Consider the following 21364-nt stretch of genomic DNA (forward strand, 5'->3'; position numbering starts at 1 on the left):
ATTAGGAATATATGTTGCATCATTGGTTTGGAGGTGTTGTGGTGTGTCCCCTCCAAGTGCTTAGTTTTGATTCAAGAAACGTGTGTCGTCTGCTCAAGCAATTATCAAGTTGATCAAATGGATTCACCGAAGAAGAGAATTAGAAAGTGAAGAAGCAGGTGTATATATTGGTAACTACTGCTCTTATATATAGAATCTGGTATACTAGGAATGATAAGTATTGGAATCATTCAAATCATTTTGTGGAGTCAATTTTTCATCATACAAAGATAAATATGAAAGGGAGGCTTACACGAATTAGCTTCAATAAAGTTAGTCAAATAGATAGAGAGTGAATAGAAATGTTGTAAATGTTACAAGTCTATTATCAGGCCTTTAAGGTACTGTTGAACAATTGTAAGGTTTCAAATTGTGGAATATATATTTAAATGATGATTTATAAAATAATATATTAGTGTAGTGAAATAATAATTTGAATTTATATTTTATGATTTTTATTTCATTAATTTTTATTTATATTATCATTTTTGTTAATTTTTATTTATACTATTATTTTTGTTAAAATTCATTTATATTATTATTGTAACACCCTAACTAATATAGGCGTGTTAGCGTGATTTTTAACGTACTGTGCAGCTCGTTGCTAATCAACGAGGTTATTAAAAATCGTGAATAATTAAAATTTGCTTATTTAATTAAAAACATAAAGTAATACATTATGAAATTTTACGATCCCATTTGCAAAATACATTTATAAAAGTTTGCTATTTATATACAAAAGTTTTGTCGCCAAGCGACTATACAGCAAAAGCCTCGATGTCCCAAAGACCGTACTCTGCAGGCCTAACCGCCCCGACATGTACAATCTTCACTTGCTCGTTACCACGACTCCTCAGGTTTAGCTTTGCCCTTACTTACACATGGAAATAGCACTGTGAGTCGACAGACTCAGTAAGAAAAGTATAACATAAGACATACTAATATCCCAGGTTATAATCAGGTGCCCATACACCCAACCATAACCCTAACTGAGTTAGGAACATTCTCAACAAAGTATGACTAACTGCGATTCCAACCTATACTCAGTACTCTAGTTGTACTGATGTGGTAGCAGATAACTCATACTATCTGATAGCCTAGCATATATTTGTTGGCATCTGGGTGCAACTCTATGTACACCTCACTGTTGCCCTGATATGCTAATCTGATGGCTATATATTTGCCTAACATATATATGTTGGTATCTCGATGCAACTCTATGTAAACCTCACTGATACCCTGATATGTTATTTTGATGGCAACTAACATGTACGCTAAACATGTATAAACATATGCATATCATTATACTAATCTTACCTCAATTCTGAATTTAGGTATGTCGGTCAACTTGAGTGGAACAACTGCTCGGCGAATTATAGGCTCCTAAATAACATTGATAACAACATGAATAAGTGACTCGCTAAATCACAACCGGGACTTAGGTTTTAAACCAAAAACCTATCTACATCAACTTAATATGGCAATACCATAACCTAGCAGGGAATTAACCAACCAAAGCTCTGGAACTAACTCAAATCGAAAACACGAAAAAGTTCAGGAAACTGGTTTCTGATCCGGTTAACTGGTTTTACAAGGCTTGTAAAACCGGTTCGGTTAATCAGTTTTACACCAGGTAGCCTAAAAATTTCTAAAACCTAATCAATTCCACTCCAAATCTTACCAAACCTTCCAGACCTGCATAATATAACCCAATAAACGATTTCCAAGCAATAAAACAAATACCCAAGCTCAGAATCAAGTTTCACCATTAAAGCTCCAAGTTTGAGTTCTAAAACTCAAACCATGGTTAAACTTACTAATAGCCATTAAATCATGCTCAAATCTACACAATATACCATAACTAAACCTCTGAAAACAATATCAAACAACTACAGCAACTACAACAGCAAAAATCATCAATTCATGCAAAATTCCATTTCTTAAAACTCAAGAACTAAAGAGGAAGTTGCAAGAGACTTTACCTAAGCTTAGATCCTCCTACAACTGCTAGAAATCACAGCATCTTGAAGAAAAAAAAACATGGAACCTAGCTGGTTCTAGGGGTTTCGTGAGAGAGAGAGCAAATTTGTTTTCCTCCAATTTTTGGTATTTTAGAATAAAATGAAAACAACATAGGGTTTAATTGATAATATCAGCTTAACATAGATTTAAAAAACTGATTTTTAACTAAAAAAAAGTCCACTAAAGGACAAGAAACTAATGGGGAAAAATGACCATTTTGCCCCTCCCACACTAAACATCATAAAAGGTCACTTAGGGGCATTTTGGGAAATTTTAAAATCCCAACTATTCCCGACATTCCCAATGTCTAACATTATTTTCCCGCTATACTAAAAATACTAGGATGTGATTCTAATAGTCAAACACCACGTTCCAATGTTGTCGGGCACAAAACATGCAAAATTATGAAATTTCTATATATGACATAAAAATACATTTATAATTCAAATAAATCATCATAAATAAATAATTTAATACTAATAAATAATTTTCATAATTAAGCCCTAATTATCTACTAATTTCCAAATTAAAGCTAAGTGGTCTTTACATAAATGATGTAACTCGCATTACTGATGTAAGCTTTAAACTTCAGTTACAAATAAAGAGAATCATTTATATTAAGTAATTACAAAGTTTCATTCTTTAAAATTAGAAAAGGGGCATTTATGTATGACTAATCAGAAATTATTTGAAAATACATTGTATAATGCAAACCCGCCATTTCAATTTTTTTTTAAAATTCAAAGGTTCTCGACTAAACCTCTTGACGAAAGTGGAGTCGAACCGTTATAACTACCTGACCAAACCTTTTTATTGAGAAAGGGGTCGAATTATTATAATACCTTGATCAAACCTTTTTGACAAAGAAGGGATCAAACAACTATAATTTTTGATTTATAACCTATCTGACGGGAGAGAAAAATCAAAAGTCATAACTCGCGTATAAAACTGAATACTAACAGTTCTCGCGAGTTAGGAAAGTACTCAACGAGGCATCACGATGCCTTGATGAAGTAGTTAAACCTAGAAAATTCATGCGAGCAAATTAAAAATATACAAAGTGATAGAATCCAAGTATATTTAAGTTTGCTTAAGGTAAATTATAACTGCAATTGCGAGGCAGAATTGACAACCGCTCAAAAATCGTAAAGTTTGGTAGATTACTAACTACTTAAACAAGAAGATTATGAGCAATGGAGAAATCCAAAAGTGCTGTATATTTGATAAAAATATAGTTGTTTACATTGTGAATAAAAATGCAAGCAAATACAATTTTATTAAGTTCGAATAAAAATAGTACAAGGCATTTAAGCTAAGAAAAACCTAAGACGTGTTACAAACTTGTCTTTACAAAAATGCCACTAGGGGCAAATCATTAAGTCATTCTCCTAAACGAAGGATGAAAGAGGAAGCCGATGAACTCGAGAAAGACCGTCTGCATATAGCTTGAAAAAGACCGTCTACACGGAGCTTGATAAAAGACCGACTACACATAGCTTGAGAAAGATTGGCTACACGTAGAGAGCCTTGATCTCTGCACAGGCCTCATTCCCCTCATCATCAGAAGATCCCATTTCCTGAACCCGAGATATCATTCCCAGCCTTAGGAAATTTCTCAATACTGGAGAGAGGCTGACATAAAGATCTTTTGGCAAAGGTTAGGGTCTTGGGTTGGCTGGATTCTTTGATAGAAACAACGCCAACTTCCTTCCCAGATCCATTTGAAACCATGCCAATCTTCCTCTAAAATTCTTTGCCAGCTCGAGGAGGATCTTCGAGATCGCTCACAAGGTCTCTACCCTTTAGGATCACTTGTGAGGATCAGCCATGGCAGGTCACGGGGTTTCCCTGGTTTGGATTGGTCGGAAGCTCCTCAGCCATGAAATCCATCGTTTTCGGCTTCAGTTAAGGCTTGAAGTCTGTAGGAACGAATGGAAATTTGTTGGTGCATCTGGGTATTATGAATTTGGAAGGCTAAACTTCTGAACTCAAAAGAGACACTTTGGCAAAAAGGAAGTAATCCATTCTAAAAATGGATTTCACTAAAAAGCCAGAAGGGTTGTGAAAAATGACAAGCTTGAGCTGCCCTTTTATACATTAAGTTTAGTGACAAGAAAGCCAAAGATTGAGAAATCTAACGGTTGGGAATCGTGTAGAATATGAATAGGAGATTCATAATGATTTTCGAAACCATACAACTGCCAAAATCAAATGAGGTGTCCTTTCCAAGAAAGAATTTTGGTAAAAATGCCCTCTGTAATTATTAAAAAGCTCTTTTTACTAAAAAAGAAATTTTTAAGGGGCAATTGTTATACCCAAAATTTGGCTGGAGGACACATGTCAAGATAAATGGAATGTGAATCGGTGCCATATCTTTTTCGGAATAACTCATTAATTACGAGTTGAGATATCTCCAATAGTAGCAAAGCTAGGAAATGATTGAGTAATAGTGACAGAAGCCTCGTAGCTATAAAAGCCCCGACCTTGACAATCACTTCTATGCTTAAACATTTCGTTGTAAAGTGATTTAGTTACTATATTGGTTACAGAATCTTCACGCACAGTTGGTGCTACTGCGAACCAGCACTGGTATCGGGAGTTTCCACCCATACAATAATTGGATCCGCTACCACAACAATTGTGGATACTGCACCTTCCTTCATGACATGGTGGATTGCCAAATTCAGGACCACATTTGTGATTGGGTCTTTCATCTACATAAACCATTCCAAGGCATAATATATTAGCCAAACATAGTGTGATGAGAAGACTGCTCAAGGACTTCATATCTTTCTTCTCGTTTTTAAAGATATGACAAGTAGCAAAGTTTGAGTAGTTTTGTTGTGTGTGTGCTTTGAAAGAGGGTTTCATGGTTATTTATAGGTGAGCTAGCTCAATTAGTTATGTTGTCTATTATAATTTACACTTACATAAATATTAGGTAGAGAATGTTTGAAATATTAAACTTGATTTAATAAAGTTAAGTTTTAAAAGTTTCTTGTTCCTACTAAAGTTTCTAGACTATTATTATAATTACTAAAGTGTCTAGAGTTTTCTTATTTGTTTGAGTACTCATTTTCTAGAATTATCTTTCACTTGTGTTAGTAGAGGGAACTATGTAGAACAATGTAGAAACTATCCATTTAATAATGTTTGTAGATTAGTCTATAGAGTCTTATAAAAAGACATGCAATCTTATCACTATGTACCAAGTCACAAATCACACAAATTGAGATATAAAATATAGCTTCTTCCATTCAAGTATTCTCTCCAAAGTTCTTATTTTCCAACAAAGTGGTACCAGAGCCAAGTTTGTGAAGAAAAATGGCAAGTGGAGGAATGATCCCCTTCCAAGTTCCAATGCTCACCAAGAGCAACTTTGATAATTGACGTATTAAGATGAATGCGCTACTAGGAGCTCAAGATGTATGAGATATTGTTAAGAAAGGTCATAAGGAGCAAGACGATGTTGCTCTTTTCCAAACACAGCGAGATGCCTTAAGGGATTCAAGAAAGGGGGACAAGAAAGCTCTCAACCTCATTTATCAAGCGGTGGATGAAGATGTGTTTGAGAAGATCTCAAATGCAACAACGGCCAAAGAAGCGTGGGAGAAGCTTCAAGCTTTCAACAAAGGAGCAAAGGAAGTGAAAAAGATCCGTCTTCAAGCTCATAGAGGTGATTTTGAAACTTTATTTATGGAAGATAATGAATCAATTTCTGATTATGTACTAGAAAATTGTCAATCAGTTAAGAAGAAATGATGAAGAAATAAGTGAAGTAAAGGTTATAAAAATTATTCTTTGTACTGTGAGTCCAACATTTGAGTACATTGCTACAATCATTGAAGAGAATAAAGATTTAGAATCCATGACTATTGAGCAACTCATGGGTTCTTTACAAGCCTATGAGGAGAAACAAAAAAGGAAAAGGAACGAAAGAAGAAGATGGAGCAATTACTAAAGCTCACCTTGGAAGAAGAAAATTTCGGCAACAGTAAATATCAAAAAGGAAGAGGACGTGACCAAGAAAGTGAGTGGTCGAGGACAACGAACAGAGGAAGGGGGGCTATAATAGCAATAATTTCAACAATGGAGAACGAAGTCGAAATTCACAACCACTAAGAGGGCGCAGAAGAGGCAACTCATTGTCAAGGAGTGACAAATCTCACATCAAGGGCTGCAATTACAACAAGTACGATCATTATGCCTCCAAATGTAGATCAAGGAGGGTCGAAGAAAGAGCCAATTTTGTCGAAGACAAAGGTGGAGAAGAAGGAACTTTGTTGCTTGCCTGCAAGGACAAAGATGAAGGTCAAGAAAATAAAGGGTATCTTAACACCGACGCTAGTAATCACATGTGCGGAGAAAGAAGAATGTTTGTGGAGCTCAATCAAATGGTAAAAGGGAATGTCTCTTTTGGAGATGAATCAAAAATACCTGTGGAAGGCAAAGGTAAGATTCTTATACGCTTGAAAAATGGAGGTCATAATTTCATCTCAAATGTTTACTTTGTGCCCAACATGAAAAATAATATTTTAAGTTTGGGTCAATTACTGGAGAAAGGTTATGATATTCACTTAAAAGAAAATAATCTTTTTTTAAGAGATGGTAAAAGTAATTTGATTGCTAAAGTTCCCATGACAAAGAATAGAATGTTTCTCTTGAATATTAACCATGATGTTCCAAAGTGTTTAAAGGCATGCTACAATGAGTCATCGTGGCTTTGCATCTACGCTTTGGACATCTCAATTTTTGTGGACTTAAACTCTTAGAGAAGAAGGAGATGGTTCGAGGCCTTCCATGCATCAACCAACCAGATGGACTTTGTGAAGGATGTTTGCTTGGAAGGAAATCCTGAAGAAGTTTTCCAAAGGAGTCACAATCAAGAGCCACAAAGCTGTTGGGTTTTATGCCCTAAATAAAACTCTAGTTCAATGTAATCCAGATTATTCAATATCAATAAAGTAACAGAAGTATTTTTCATTCATTTGTGTATGTTTTGGTTCACTTAATCAATTGTTTGTATGTTTGATTTATAAATTCATCTAAACCCCTTTCACATACTTGATCATGTTTATTGTGTTGTCAACATAGTGGAAAGTAAACATGACTGTATGAATAAATGATTTCTAGATTTATCAGATCACTCGGTTTGACTGATATGACAATCTACAACAGAGTTTACTTGCATTTGGAGAAATGCTATGCTCTTTCCAAAACATTGGTTAAAGTAAAGCTCAGGTTGGATGCAGGGAGTATGCATTGGAATGGACCGATATTGAACTTTGAAATAGATTTATAAAACTTACCATAATATCTATTCAATTCAATATCACTAAGTTGATCCTAGATCACATGATCGAAATCCTGATACGGTTAGGCTCAATCTCAAGAGTGTTATTCGTGTTCTTTGACTTGTTAGATAAGCCTACTTTTGGGTTAGGGTGATACGTACATTTTGGGAACACGGTAGTGCGATTGAGTGGGAGCGCTAACATAAATATGGAATCTATAGCTTCTATCTGACGAATAGTAAGCAAAGGGTGATTTCCTTCGAGCCTAACGAAACGAGATAAATGGTGGAGTACTCATTTCACTTAGCTGAAATATCATTTATACAGGGTTAAGTGTTTTCAGGATAAAATACATTGTAGGGTGTTACGGTAATTAAGTCCCTTTACAGTGTAAATCATCCATATAGAGGATCATTGATCACATTAGGATTATAACAATGGATAACTAATGATGTGTCTATATGGTGGAACATATAGAGCATTCCATATACTGAGAGTGCAATTCTAAGTTTTATGTGTGGATTCAACGAAGAATTAATAAGTCAGTGAATTTAAGTAGTAAATTCTTGATCTGCTTATTGGAAGCTCGGATATATAGACCCATGGTCCCCCCACTAGTTGAGATAATATTACTTGTAAGACTCATTTAATTGATTTTAATTAATCAATTATAATTCTCAAGTTAGACTGTGTCTAGTTGAGAATTTATCACTTATTAAGGGCAAAACAGTAAATAGAGATTTTGAAGGGCATATTTATTAATTAGGAAACTTTAACTAGTTTTATTATTAATAAATAAATGAAAATATATTATTTGATAATTAATTTTAATTATTAAATAATTAGATTTGACATTTATGGGGTTGAACAAAGGAATTGGCAGTTTTTTACAAAACAGGAAACTATCAATGTAGGAAAAAAAAAGTTGGAAAAGTGGCAAGCCTTGTTTCCACAATGCCTTGGCCGGCCACTATGCTTCCCTTTTCACATTGATTTTTCATTTTTTAAATGACAATTAATTCAACCATAGCCCTAGGTGATCTTCTATAAATAGAAGGCAAAGGCTTCAGTTTTTGAACACACTTTATTCTGACAGAATTTTCTCACTCAAAAACTCTCTGAGCCGCCACCCTCTCTCTCTCCATACCTTCTCTGTTTCGAAATCTATGAGTGATAGAGTAGTTCCCACACACATCAAGTAATACCTCAATCATAGTGAGGAAGGCTGTGTAGAATTCAGAAACAACAAAGAAGGACTATCGGGCTCAGATCTTGATTATACTCTGCGACAGAAAGGAATTAAGGGTTAGAAATCTGAGTGGGAGGAGACATATATTCCACTGCACCCAATGTAAGATTTCTGATACTTTTATGTGTTTAATTTTTCATCGTTTTAGAAGTTCATATTTAGGTTATTAAATCAACATACTTGTGAGTAGATCTATGTTCTTGGTAAAATAACTTGCAACAACTAGCACCAGAGCCATGGTATTTTATTTTCTTGCAAGAAATTTGGACTTAAAACGATTTGTTTGTGTTTTTGATGGTATCATGTTGTTTTGTGTGTCATATTGATGTTTGATTGTTGTTTGTGAATTCTGGGAAAAATAGTTACTACTCTGTCTCTGTAATTATTTTTATTCGATAGTTTGGGAAATTCTAAGCAATTTACTTGTTTACAGAACTCGATTTCGATTTAATTTGAATTAGTTATGAATTTTTGAAAATTGGAAAAATCGGGATGATGGACACCCTCTCACGCGCGCGGAAGGGCTGCAAGCAGCCTTCCTGCGCCATGAAATCTCGGCGTGCATCACCTGGGCGCGCGCGGATGGGCATGCCTGGCATGCCATCCGTACTGTTCATCCAATTTTTCAATTTTTTCGATTTTTCATGCTATTTCATGGAATTAACTTCCGATTTTTTCTGTAGTTTTGTATATTGATTTTTATTTTTCAAATTTCAAATCTAATTATCAGAAATAAATTAATTTGATTTTTCAAAATTAATTTTAGATATTAGTGTAATTTAATTTTTTGAAAATAGGAAAAATCAAGTTTTGCTTTGCTCTTTTATTATTTCCTTTAAAATTTGATTATTTTATTTTTTTTTAAGGTCAAAATATTAATTTTTTTTGGTAACTTGACCTTAATTAGAATAAGATCCAAATAATCATGATATTTTAAAAGAGGAAATAAGGTATTTTTTGTTAACTTTTAAATTTTGTTATTCTTATTTAAATTAAATTATAAAATAAGAAAAGGGTATGTATTTACCATTTTCTATTTTATTATTTAATTTATTAAATAACATGAAATTTAAAAGGAAAGTTAGCAATTTATTTTGAAATGACATTTAGGTTACTTAAAACCTAATTTTTCAAATTTGTAGGTTTAATTTTTTAAATTTTTTTTGAAAACCGATTTTTTTTTTATTTTTCGAAATATATATTTAAAAAAAATTAAATAAATCCTACATCCAACTATCCAAATCTAACTTGTTGCAGGAGTATATTTTTTAGATTGTTTGTAAGTTTCCTAAAACCTATTATTGCTTGATCTAAATTGCCATGGTTAACTTGTTGAAAGATCCAATGATCTGATTTTAACCAATGGTTCAATTGATGATAGATCAAGTAAATAATTTGTAACAGGTAATTTTTACAATCTTCTTTTATCTGTGTATGACCTAGTAACATGATAGGATCCATCCACATGTGTGTGCTTGTGTGAGCCTATATGTTTAATTTCTGTTATAGATACATATAGGTTGTTGTTGCTAAATAATATCATAACCTGATAGATTTTATTTAGGCTCATTTAGTAGTGAGCCTATTCAATTAATAACAGTTGTTCATTTTAAGGTTAAATTCCTCTCTTTTGGGCCTTGTGTGAGAGTTGGGAGCCTTAGAAGTGGGTGCGACATACTGGACCCAGCCCCCCCTCACATGAACAACCCCAATTGTGAAGGCCCATTTGCCTGATTTGGATAACTGTGCTAGGTTAATTATATTAGTTTGACCTAATAAAAAATTGATTAGCAACATAATTAATTTCATTCTTCCTTGAAATTTATTTAAGAAAAACATAGTTTGAAGAATTCTATTCTAGAAAAACTATATGTATTTTTCTTGTGTTTTATTAAATATAGAATTATAACCATGTAAATTCTTTCTGAATCTTAATTTTATAATTTCATTATATATTCCTATTTGAGTTGAGATTTAGTTATATCTAACAAATCAACTTAGATTTGAATATCTTTTGAATTTCCTATTATAAATTAAGTTGAGTAATTTTAGGAATTGGTTATTAAGATTCTTTGGATATTTTTTAAGTTGATATTTTATAAATATGGGAACTTAAAATGGAATATCTTCTAAATTAAGTGGTTACTACTTAATTGATAATATTTAATTAAGTCATTGATTGTAAAATATTTAAGTTGGATATTTAGATTTTTTTTTTAACAACTTAAATAAGATATTTTTCAAAATTATTCCATTTTTGAAATTTAATTAAAGTTTTTTTACTTTAATTTGTAATATTTCATTATTGAGATATGGAATATAAATGATTAAACAAAATACATATTTTTTAATAATGAGCTTTAATCAAGAGAAATTCGATCTCCATTGTTGGTTTTACATAGCTATTATTTTAGTGAGTAATCCTCCCTAATGGAGGAACGTTCATTAGCAAGTTAGCACCGTTTAATCTCGAAAGATAAGTATTCTTATAAGTTTTTTATATAGTTTATGACCACCCTAATGGTGGCGACTGTATAAGACTTACAAGAGTATGAAACAATGGTAGAAGCTCATAAGAAAGAATTGCCTTGACTCTCGCCTAAACGGGACAACGCTGAATTCCAATCTTGATCGAATAAAAGGTTGCTAGAATGTTTGACATTTTAGATGAATTGACAACTCTATTCAATGGATGATGCTTTGACTCTCGCCTAAACGGGACACTGTATCAGTTCGTTGGAAACCTTGGAAAATAAACTATGTTAAATTTAGTATTTTTATAACATATGTGATTATTTGTTATTTTCTGAACTTGTATATGAATTTATAGAACCGAAACCTCACTTCTATTTATTGATATGTTGTAGTGCCAATATGAATAACCCTCATCCCGATCCACTCCTAGTTAGTATCTTTGCAAAAGAACTCAATAGTGTGAAAATGCATCCTAGTAGTTGCATTAACTCACACCTATTGTTGATGAATCTGAAATTCTAAAAGGCAAATCTACTAGGAATTGATTTATCAAAGGAACAATGGGTAAGACTCATACTTAATAGTCTTCCTCAGGAGTACGATAGTTTTGTTCTATATTACTTATTGAACAATCCTCACTCCTCCGACATGGACAAACTCGAGACTGAGTTGAGGGCCCATGAGCGGAATCTGATTGCAATGGGACCTCCTGGTATTGCAAACTTTAATCAGAGGAAGAAGATTAAGCATGATGGCTCTAACAAAGCTGCTTCTTCAAGTACAATTATCAGACATCATGTTCTATGTGCGAATTGTAATGGAAAGGGACATAAAGAAGAACAATGTCCCTGGCTTCAAGACAATTTAAACGAAGGTGATACTTTTGTCTTTGAATCATGTGTTTTAGAGAATGACAAATCCACTTGGATTGTTGATTCTGGATCTACTAACCATGTATGTTCTTCATTGCAGCTGCTTGAAACTTGGGAGAATCTTCACCCAGATGAGTTAAAGCTTAAAGTTGGAAATGGCGAGTTGGTATAAGTTAAAGCAAGAGGAACAGCCTGAATCATGTTTCATTCAAAGAAGTTTTTGCTTTTAGAGAATGTTATATATATTCCCAATTTTAGTAGAAACTTGATAAGTGTTTCATGTTTACAAACACAATTTTATATATTGAATTTTTCGAGTTCAAATTGTTCAATTTCTCGTAATGGATTTCATATATGTGTTGCTAACATGGAACAAGGGCTTTATGTTTTAAGACCTGATACTCAAATCTCACTAAATACTGAACTTTTCAATGTAGCTAAACCTAGAAGCCTTAAGAGAAAAGAGATTGAGAATGATGATCAAACTTATCTATGACATTTACGTTTAGGTCATATAGGCTTTGATAGACTCAATAGGCTAACCAAAGACGGTCCATTGAAAAATGTCGTCTTAGGAGAACTGCCAGTATGCGAGTCTTGCCTAGAAGGAAAAATGACCAAACGTTCTTTCTCTGCAAAGGGAGAGCGTGCCAAACAACCCCTAGGGTTAGTACATTCAGATGTTTGCGGACCTCTGAATGTAAAAGCCCGAGGTGGTTATGAGTATTTCGTCACTTTCATTGACGACTTCTCTAGATACAGTTTTCTTTACCTAATGCAAAAGAAATCTTTTCAAGAATTTCATGCTTTGGCTCAAAACCAATTAGGTAAAACATTAAAGATCTTGCGAACTGATAGGGGTGGAGAATATATGGATATGCAGTTCAAAGATCATTTAACTGAACTTGGAATTGAATCCCAATATACTGCCGCAAGCACTCCACAGCAAAATGGAGTTGCAGAAAGAAGAAATCACACTCTCTTGGAAATGATTAGGTCTATGCTGAGTTATTCAACTCTGTCTACGTCCTTCTGAGGATATGCTATTGAAATGGCAAACGACATTTTAAATGTTGTACCATCTAAAGCAGTCCCTAAGACACCCGTCGAACTATGGAATGGTCGTACACCTAGTTTACGCCATTATAGGATTTGGGGGTGCCCTACTCACGTCTTGAGAAAGAAAGAAGGCAGACTGGAATCGCGAACTAAAGTTTCCATGTTTGTCGAAAATTCTAAAGAGACTAGGGGTGGACTATTTTATAGTAACAAGGATAACAAAGTATTTGTTTCTACAAATGCGACTTTCCTTGAAGATAACTATATGAAAGACAACAAACCGAAAAGTGAAATTGTATTAGAGGAAATGCTTACAGATACTGTTCCTTCAAATGTTCCATCCTCTTCTACTCAAGAAGAGTAACATCCCACTCCCTCAGTTGTAGCAACTGAGAAAACTACTACAAAAGCTCCTGTTCAGAAGGTCACCACTCCTCGTCGTAGTGGGAGGGTTTCTACAAAACCATCTCGTTATGGCTTGGATGGTGAAATCAATATGGTCGTTGGTGACAATATTGATGACGACCCATTAACCTATAAACAGGCAATGGCAACTCCGCAACGGAAGCGATGGTCAGCCGGCATGGATTCAGAAATGTATTCCATGAAAAAGAACAAAGTCTGGGAATATGTAGATCCACCTGATGATTATCGTCCAATTGGATGTAAATGGGTCTACAAGAAGAAAAGAGGCGCTGGAGGCGAAGTCGAAACTTTCAAAGCTAGACTGGTCACCAAGGGTTATACCGAAAGAGAAGGTGTGGACTATGAGGAAACTTCTAGTCCGGTTGCCATGCTCAAATCCATCCAAATTCTTCTCTCGATTCCTGCCGCTTTCGATTATGAAATTTGGCAAATGGATGTCAAGACAGCTTTTCTTAATGGGCTTCTTGAAGAAACCATCTACATGGAGCAACCAGAAGGTTATGTTCTTCCTGGGCAGGAGAATAAAGTTTGCAAATTAAATAGGTCTATTTATGGACTTAAGCAAGCTTCTCGCTCATGGAACAAAAGGTTTGATGAGATCATTAAAACCTATGGCTTTCATTATAATGAAGATGAACCTTGTGTTTACCAACTCAAGGAAGACCAAGTAGTAGTATTCCTGGTCCTTTATGTTGATGACATTTTGATCATTGGAAACAATGTCAAGAAAATGACTCACATCAAGGAATAGCTTGACACTCAATTCGACATGAAAGACTTGGGTGAGGCAGCCTATGTTCTTGGTATTCAGATTATCAGAAACTGGAAGAACAGATCCCTTGCTCTCTCTCAAACAACTTATATTGACAAAGCTGTAGAGAGATTCTCCATGACTAATACCAATGGGGCAAATATGCCTTCTAGATATGATATCCGTCTATCTAAGGAACAGTGTCCTACTGATCCTCAAGAGATAGAAGACATGGCAAAAGTTCCTTATGCTTCTGCAGTTGGAAGTCTAATGTATGCTATGCTATGGACTAGACCTGACATTTGCTATGCAGTTGGAATCGTGAGCAGGTATCAGTCAAATCCAGGACAGGAACATTGGAATCCTGTTAAGTATATTTTGAAATACTTAAAGAGTACAAGAGATTATGTATTAGTCTACGAGGGTGGTGCTCTGAATCCCATAGGCTATACAGACTCAGATTTCCAGGCATGTCTTAAAGACAGGAAATCTACATCTGGGATGGTGTTTACTCTTGGCTGTGGAGCAGTGGTTTGGAGAAGTGCGAAACAAACCGTAATTTCGGATTCTACCATGGAGGCAGAATACATATTTGCGGCTGAAGAAGCTAAAGAGGTTGCCTGGCTTAGAAAGTTCTTCACCAGTCTTGGTGTAGTTCCTGGAATGGAAAAGCCTCTAGTACTGCTTTGTGATAACAATGGAGCTATAGCCAACAGTAAGGAACCTCGGAGCCATAAAAGAAGTAAGCATCTAGAAAGAAAATATCATATTATCAGAGAATATGTTGCAAGAGGAGATGTACTGGTGGAGAAAGTGGACACGCAGGACAACTTAGCTGATCCATTCACCAAAGTCTTGGCAGTGACTGCATTCGAAAAGCACCGTCAGAATTTACGGTTAATTGAAATGTACTGATTTGTTTTATATCAGTGCAAGTGGGAGTTTGTTGGGTTTTATGCCCTAAATAAAACTCTATTTCAATGTAATCCAGATTATTCAATATCAATAAAGTAACAGAAGCATTTTTCATTCATTTGTGTATGTTTTGGTTCACTTAATCAATTGTTTGTCTGTTTGATTTATAAATTCATCCAAACCCCTTTCACATACTTGATCATGTTTATTGTGTTGTCAACACTGTGAAAAGTAAACATGACTATGTGAATAAAGGATTCCTAGATTTATCAGAACACTGGGTTTTACTGATATGACAATCTACAACAGAGTTTACTTGCATTTTGAGAAATGCTATGTTCTTTCCAGAACATTGGTTAAAGTAAAGCTCAGGCTGGATGCAGGGAGTATGCATTGGAATGGACCGATATTGAACTTTGAAATAGATTTATAAAACTTACCGTAATATCCATTCAATTCAATATCACTAAGTAGATCCTAGATCACATGATTGAAATCCTGATATGGTTAGGCTCAATCTCAAGATTGTTATTCGTGTTCTTTGATTATTTAGTTAAGCCTACTTTTGGGTCAGGGTGATACGTACATTTTGTGAACACGGTAGTGCGATTGAGTGGGAGCGCTAACATAAATATGGAATCTATAGCTTCTATCTGTCGAATAGTAAGCAAAGGGTGATTTCCTTCGAGCTTAACCAAACGAGATAAATGGTGGAGTACTCATTTCACTTAGCTGAAATATCATTTATACAGGGTTAAGTGTTTTAAGGATAAAATACATTGTAGGGTGTTACGGTAATTAAGTCCCTTTACAGTGTAAATAATCCATATAGAGCACCATTGATCACATTATGATTATAACAATGGATAACTAATGATGTGTCTATATGGTGGAACATATCGAGCATTCTATATACTGAGAGTGCAATTCTTAGTTCTATGTGTGGATTCAACGAAGAATTAATAAGTCAGTGAATTTAAGTAGTAAATTCTGGATCTGCTTATTGGAAGCTCGGATATATAGAGCCATGGTCCCCCCACTAGTTGAGATAACATTACTTATAAGACTCATTTAATTGATTTTAATTAATCAATTATAATTCTCAAGTTAGACTGTGTCTGTTTGAGAATTTATCACTTATTAAGGGCAAAACAGTAAATAGAGATTTTGAAGGGCATATTTATTAATTCGGAAACTTTAATTAATTTTATTATTAATAAATAAATGACAATATATTATTTGATAATTAATTTTAATTATTAAATAATTATATTTGACATTTATGTGGTTGAACAAAGGAATTGACAGTTTTTTACAAAACAGGAAACTATCAATGTAGGAAAAGGAAAGTTGGAAAAGTGGCAAGCCTTGTTTCCACAATGCCTAGGTTGGCCACTATGCTTCCCTTTTCACGTTGATTTTTCATTTTTTAAATGTCAATTAATTCAACCACAGCCCTAGGTGGTCTTCTTTAAATAGAAGGCAAAGGCTTCAGTTTTTGAACACACATTATTCTGACAGAATTTTCTCACTCAAAAACTCTCTGAGCCGCCACCCTCTCTCTCTCTATACCTTCTCTGTTTCGAAATCTATGAGTGATAGAGTAGTGCCGACACACATAAAGTAATACCTCAATCATAGTGAGGAAGGCTGTGTAGAATTCAGAAATAACAAAAAAGGACTATCGGGCTCAGATCTTGATTATACTTTGCGACAGAAAGGAATCAACGGTTAGAGATCTGAGTGGGAGGAGACATATATTCCGCTGCACCCAATGTAAGATTTCTGATACTTTTATGTGTTTAATTTTCCATCGTTTTAGAAGTTCATATTTAGGTTGTTTAATCAACATACTTGTGAGTAGATCTATGTTCCTGGTAAAATAACTTCCAACAAAAGCTGCTTCAGCTCGTACTCACTGATGTTCGTGGCCCAATTAAACCAAACTCATTTGGTAAAAGTAAATACTTCCTTCTCTTTATTATTGATGATTTTTCGAGAAAAGTATGGGCTTATTTTTTGAAAGAGAAGTCAGAATTGTTCGAGAAGTTCAAGAAATTCAAAGCTCTAGTTGATAAAGAAAGTGGTCTTCCTATTAAGGCCTCGAAATATGATCGAGGAGGAGAGTTCACATCAAATGACTTCAAAAAATACTCTAAGGATCATGGAATTCGTCGTCCATTAACAGTGCCAAGATCCCCGCAACAAAATGGAGTATTAGAGAGGAAGAATCGAACCATACTCAACATGGCTCGCAACATGCTTAAAAGCAAAAGAATGCCAGAGGAATTTTAGGCTGAAGCGATAGCGTGCGCTGTCTACTTGGTGACTCGCTCTCTAACAAGAAGTGTACATGAGAAGACACCTGAAGAAGCATGGAGTGGAAGAAAACTTAGAATTTCTCACCTCAAAGTCTTTGGAAGTATTACTTATGTTCATGTTCCTGATCAGAAGAGAACAAAGCTTGATTACAAAAGTGAGAAGTACATCTTCATCGGCTATGACTCAAGATCAAAAGGCTACAAGTTGTACAACCCAAATACTGGCAAAACTATCATCAATCGCGACGTAAAGTTTGATGAAGAAGATTCTTGAAATTGGAACACAGAAGAAGATGAGTATGATTTTCTTCCTTACTTTGTAGTGGAAGATGTAGCGGAGTAACCAAGGATGGAAGAAGAATTTCAAGAACCTACTACTCCACCAATCTCGCCAACTAGAAATATACAAGAAGATTCAAGTGAGAGCTCAAATGAAAAGACACCGCGCTTTAGAAGCTTGCAAGAACTTTATGAGGTAACTGAGAATCAAAATGATATTTCTCTTATGTGTCTATTTTGTTATTGTGAACATCTAAGCTTCCAAGAAGCAGTAAGAAGTAAGAAATGGAGAGATGCGATGGATGATGAAATTGATTCAATTACAAAAAACGACACATGGAGCAAGCTGTTCTTCCACAAGGATACAAGCCAATAGTAAAGTGGGTGTACAAGGAAAAGAAGAATGCTAAAGGCAAGGTGGAGAGATATAAAGCAAGATTGGTGGAAAAAGGCTATAGTCAAAGGGAAGGCATCGACTATGAGGAGGTATTTTCTCTAGTTTCTCGTCTTGAAACTGTTAGACTAATAATTTCTTTAGCAACCCAAAATAGATGGAAGATTAACCAAATGGATGTAAAGTCTGCTTTCTTAAATGGTTTCCTCAAGGAAGAAGTCTACATCGAGCAACCATTGGGCTATGAAGTAAAAGGGCATGAAGAAAAAGTTTTAAAGTTGAAGAAGACTTTATATGACCTAAAATAAGCACTAAGAGCTTGGAATACACGAATTGACAAGAACTTTCAAGAAAAGAATTTCACTAGGTGTCCATATGAGCATGCACTCTATATCAAAATTAAGAATGAAGATATCTTGATTGTATGCTTGTATGTGGATGACTTGATCTTCACTGGAAGCAACTCTAGTATGTTTGAGGAGTTAAAGAAAGATATGGCAAAAGAGTTCGAGATGACAAATATTGGGCTCATGTCTTATTACCTCGATATTGAGGTAAAGCAAGAAGACAAAGGCATTTTCATCACTCAAGAAGACTATGCCAAGGAAGTACTTAAGAAGTTCAATATGGATGATTCTAATCTAGTTAGCACACCATTAGAATATGGAACAAAATTATCAAAGCATGACGAACGAGGAAAAGTGGATCCAACTCTTTTCAAAAGCCTTGTTGAAAGTTTGCACTACCTAACTTGTACAAGGCCGAATATTCTCTATGCTGTTAGCTAGAATCGTTCACCGCTTTATGGAAGCTCCAACAATAACTCATTTGAAAACTGCAAAGAGAATACTTCGGTACATCAAAGGTACGACCAATTATGGTCTATTTTATTCATCTTCTAACAAATATGAGATAGTTGGATATAGTGATAGTGATTGGAGTGGAGTCTTGGACAATAGAAAGAGCACTATTGGATTTGTGTTCTTCATGGGAAACACAACATTTACTTGGATGTCATAAAAACAACCAATCGTTAGACTATCGACTTGTGAAGTTGAATGCGTTGCTGCAACTTCATGTGTTTGTCATGCTACTTGGCTAAGAATGTTGTTGAAGGATTTGAACGTGCGACAAGAGGAGCCAACTGAGATTTGTGTTGATAGCAAATCAACAATTGCACTAGCAAACATTCTTTCACGAAAGAAGCTAACACATCGACACCAGTTATCATTACATAAGAGAATGCATTGGAAGAAAAGAAGTAAGAGTGGAATATGTCAAATCTCAAGATCAAGCAGCATAAATTTTTACAAAGCCACTCAAGAGAGAAATATTCATCAAACTACGAAGTATTATTGGAGTCACAAATCAAGTTTAAGGGAGGTGTTCAAATATTAAAATTGATTTAATATAAAATTGATTTAATATAGTTAATTTCTAGAATTTTCTTGTTGCTACTAAAATTTCAAGACTATTCTTATAATTACTAAAGTGTTTAGAGTTTTATTGTTTGTTTGAGTACTCTTGAATTTTCTAGAATTATCTTTCACTTGTGTTAGTAGATGGAACTATGTAGAACAATGTAGAAACTAGCCATTTAATAATATTGCGAGATTAGTCCATAGAGTCCTATAAATAGAGATGTAATCCCATCATTATGTACCAAGTCACAAATCACACAAGTTGAGATATAAAATGTAGCTTCTTCCATTCAAGTATTCTCTCTAAAGTTCTTCTTATTTTCCAACAGAAAAATGCTAGACTGAAATAATATCGGGCCTTATGTAATCACTCATTTATTTAAATATATTTATTAATTTTATTATATTTAATATGTGAACTATACTACATTAATATTTTTGTATAGACTCATTAATTTAATTAAGATTTTAATGATGTGGAATCTAGCTTTGAACTATAATAATTATTTAATTTTTTTTAAATGGATATTTAACTCTAAATGTTTCCACATTCATATTATCTAAATTGCATTAATGATATATTAATATGACACATCCTCACCGTAATGACTTATGGTAATGCTATACTATTAAAGAACATTATTATTGAGTATGTTCAACATTATCTATATAGGTAGCGTTTTTTTTTGTTGGTTACTTATATTTTTTAAAAATTATTAAAATAAATTATATGAGTTGAGGTTTAATAGTACCATTACTTTATGAAATGATATCTAGGAGAGTGCTAGACACTCCACTCATATTTTTTAATATTTATCTTACAATACGGTACCAGAATTGTTTTACGATAATTGGTTAGAAATATTTTAAAAAAATTATTTTAGTATATTATATAAGACCTGATATTTTTTTTTATAAGATATGAAATTTAATATTTAATTATTTTAATAGCAATATAACTTGAAGAATACTAAACACTCATCTTGCCTTTTAACATTTCTTTAATATGAACGTGTTGACAATGAGTAATGATACATGATATTAAATTATATATATAACAAACACTTATGTCATAAATAATATAACATAAGTTTTATTTTAAAATATTATTCACTTAAAAAAACAATTTTTAAGATAAATATATATAAATTTTACATATAATTTATGTGTCCGCATTGATATATTTTTAATATACTAGATGAAAGTGACGTGGCGAGCCACGTAAATGTTAGTTTTATTTAAGTTTTAGTAATTTTTTAAAAAAAATTCAGTAACTAATTATGAATTATTTTTTATTATTTGTTTTATAAAAATAGACTTGTTAAGAATGTCATAATTGTATATATAAACTTATGATGTACACATTGTTATTAATAATACAAAAAAATTTGTAATATTAGAAGTACTTATGAACTATACTTATGATTATGATTAAAACATGTTACACTTATTAGATTGAAAGAGACTTCATATTAATGATAAATCAAAGAGAAGAGCTTGCAGTAAATACATCTTTCAACTACCTATATAAATATTTATATATATATAGTTCACAGGTAAGATTATTTACAGTATACAATTCTTGTAAATTTTAGAGATTTTCAAAGGTAGAAGGAATCTCTCCACTAACCCCACAATTGGTAATACCACTGTCAAGTAAGCAATAAAAAATTAGGATTTATCTCAGTGGAATAGATAAAATGGAATTATATACAATCCATACTACATACGATACTTCTAATTTGTAGGGACCATGGGTTGGACAAATTGTTCATGGGAAAGTTCCTGTATTCAAAATTGTTTTAGAAGAATAAATATAAATAATATCACGTAAATTAAAAAATTAG

General features: G+C 33.6%; 1 pseudogene; it reads left to right on the forward strand.

The window, feature by feature from the left end:
* The first annotated feature begins 350 nt into the window (after positions 1-350).
* On the forward strand, positions 351-7020 carry LOC115713485 (uncharacterized; annotated as a pseudogene).
* Positions 7021-21364: the final 14344 nt, after the last annotated feature.

The sequence above is a fragment of the Cannabis sativa genome, chromosome 4 (genome assembly GCF_029168945.1).
Source record: "Cannabis sativa cultivar Pink pepper isolate KNU-18-1 chromosome 4, ASM2916894v1, whole genome shotgun sequence".
Classification (NCBI taxonomy): domain Eukaryota; kingdom Viridiplantae; phylum Streptophyta; class Magnoliopsida; order Rosales; family Cannabaceae; genus Cannabis; species Cannabis sativa.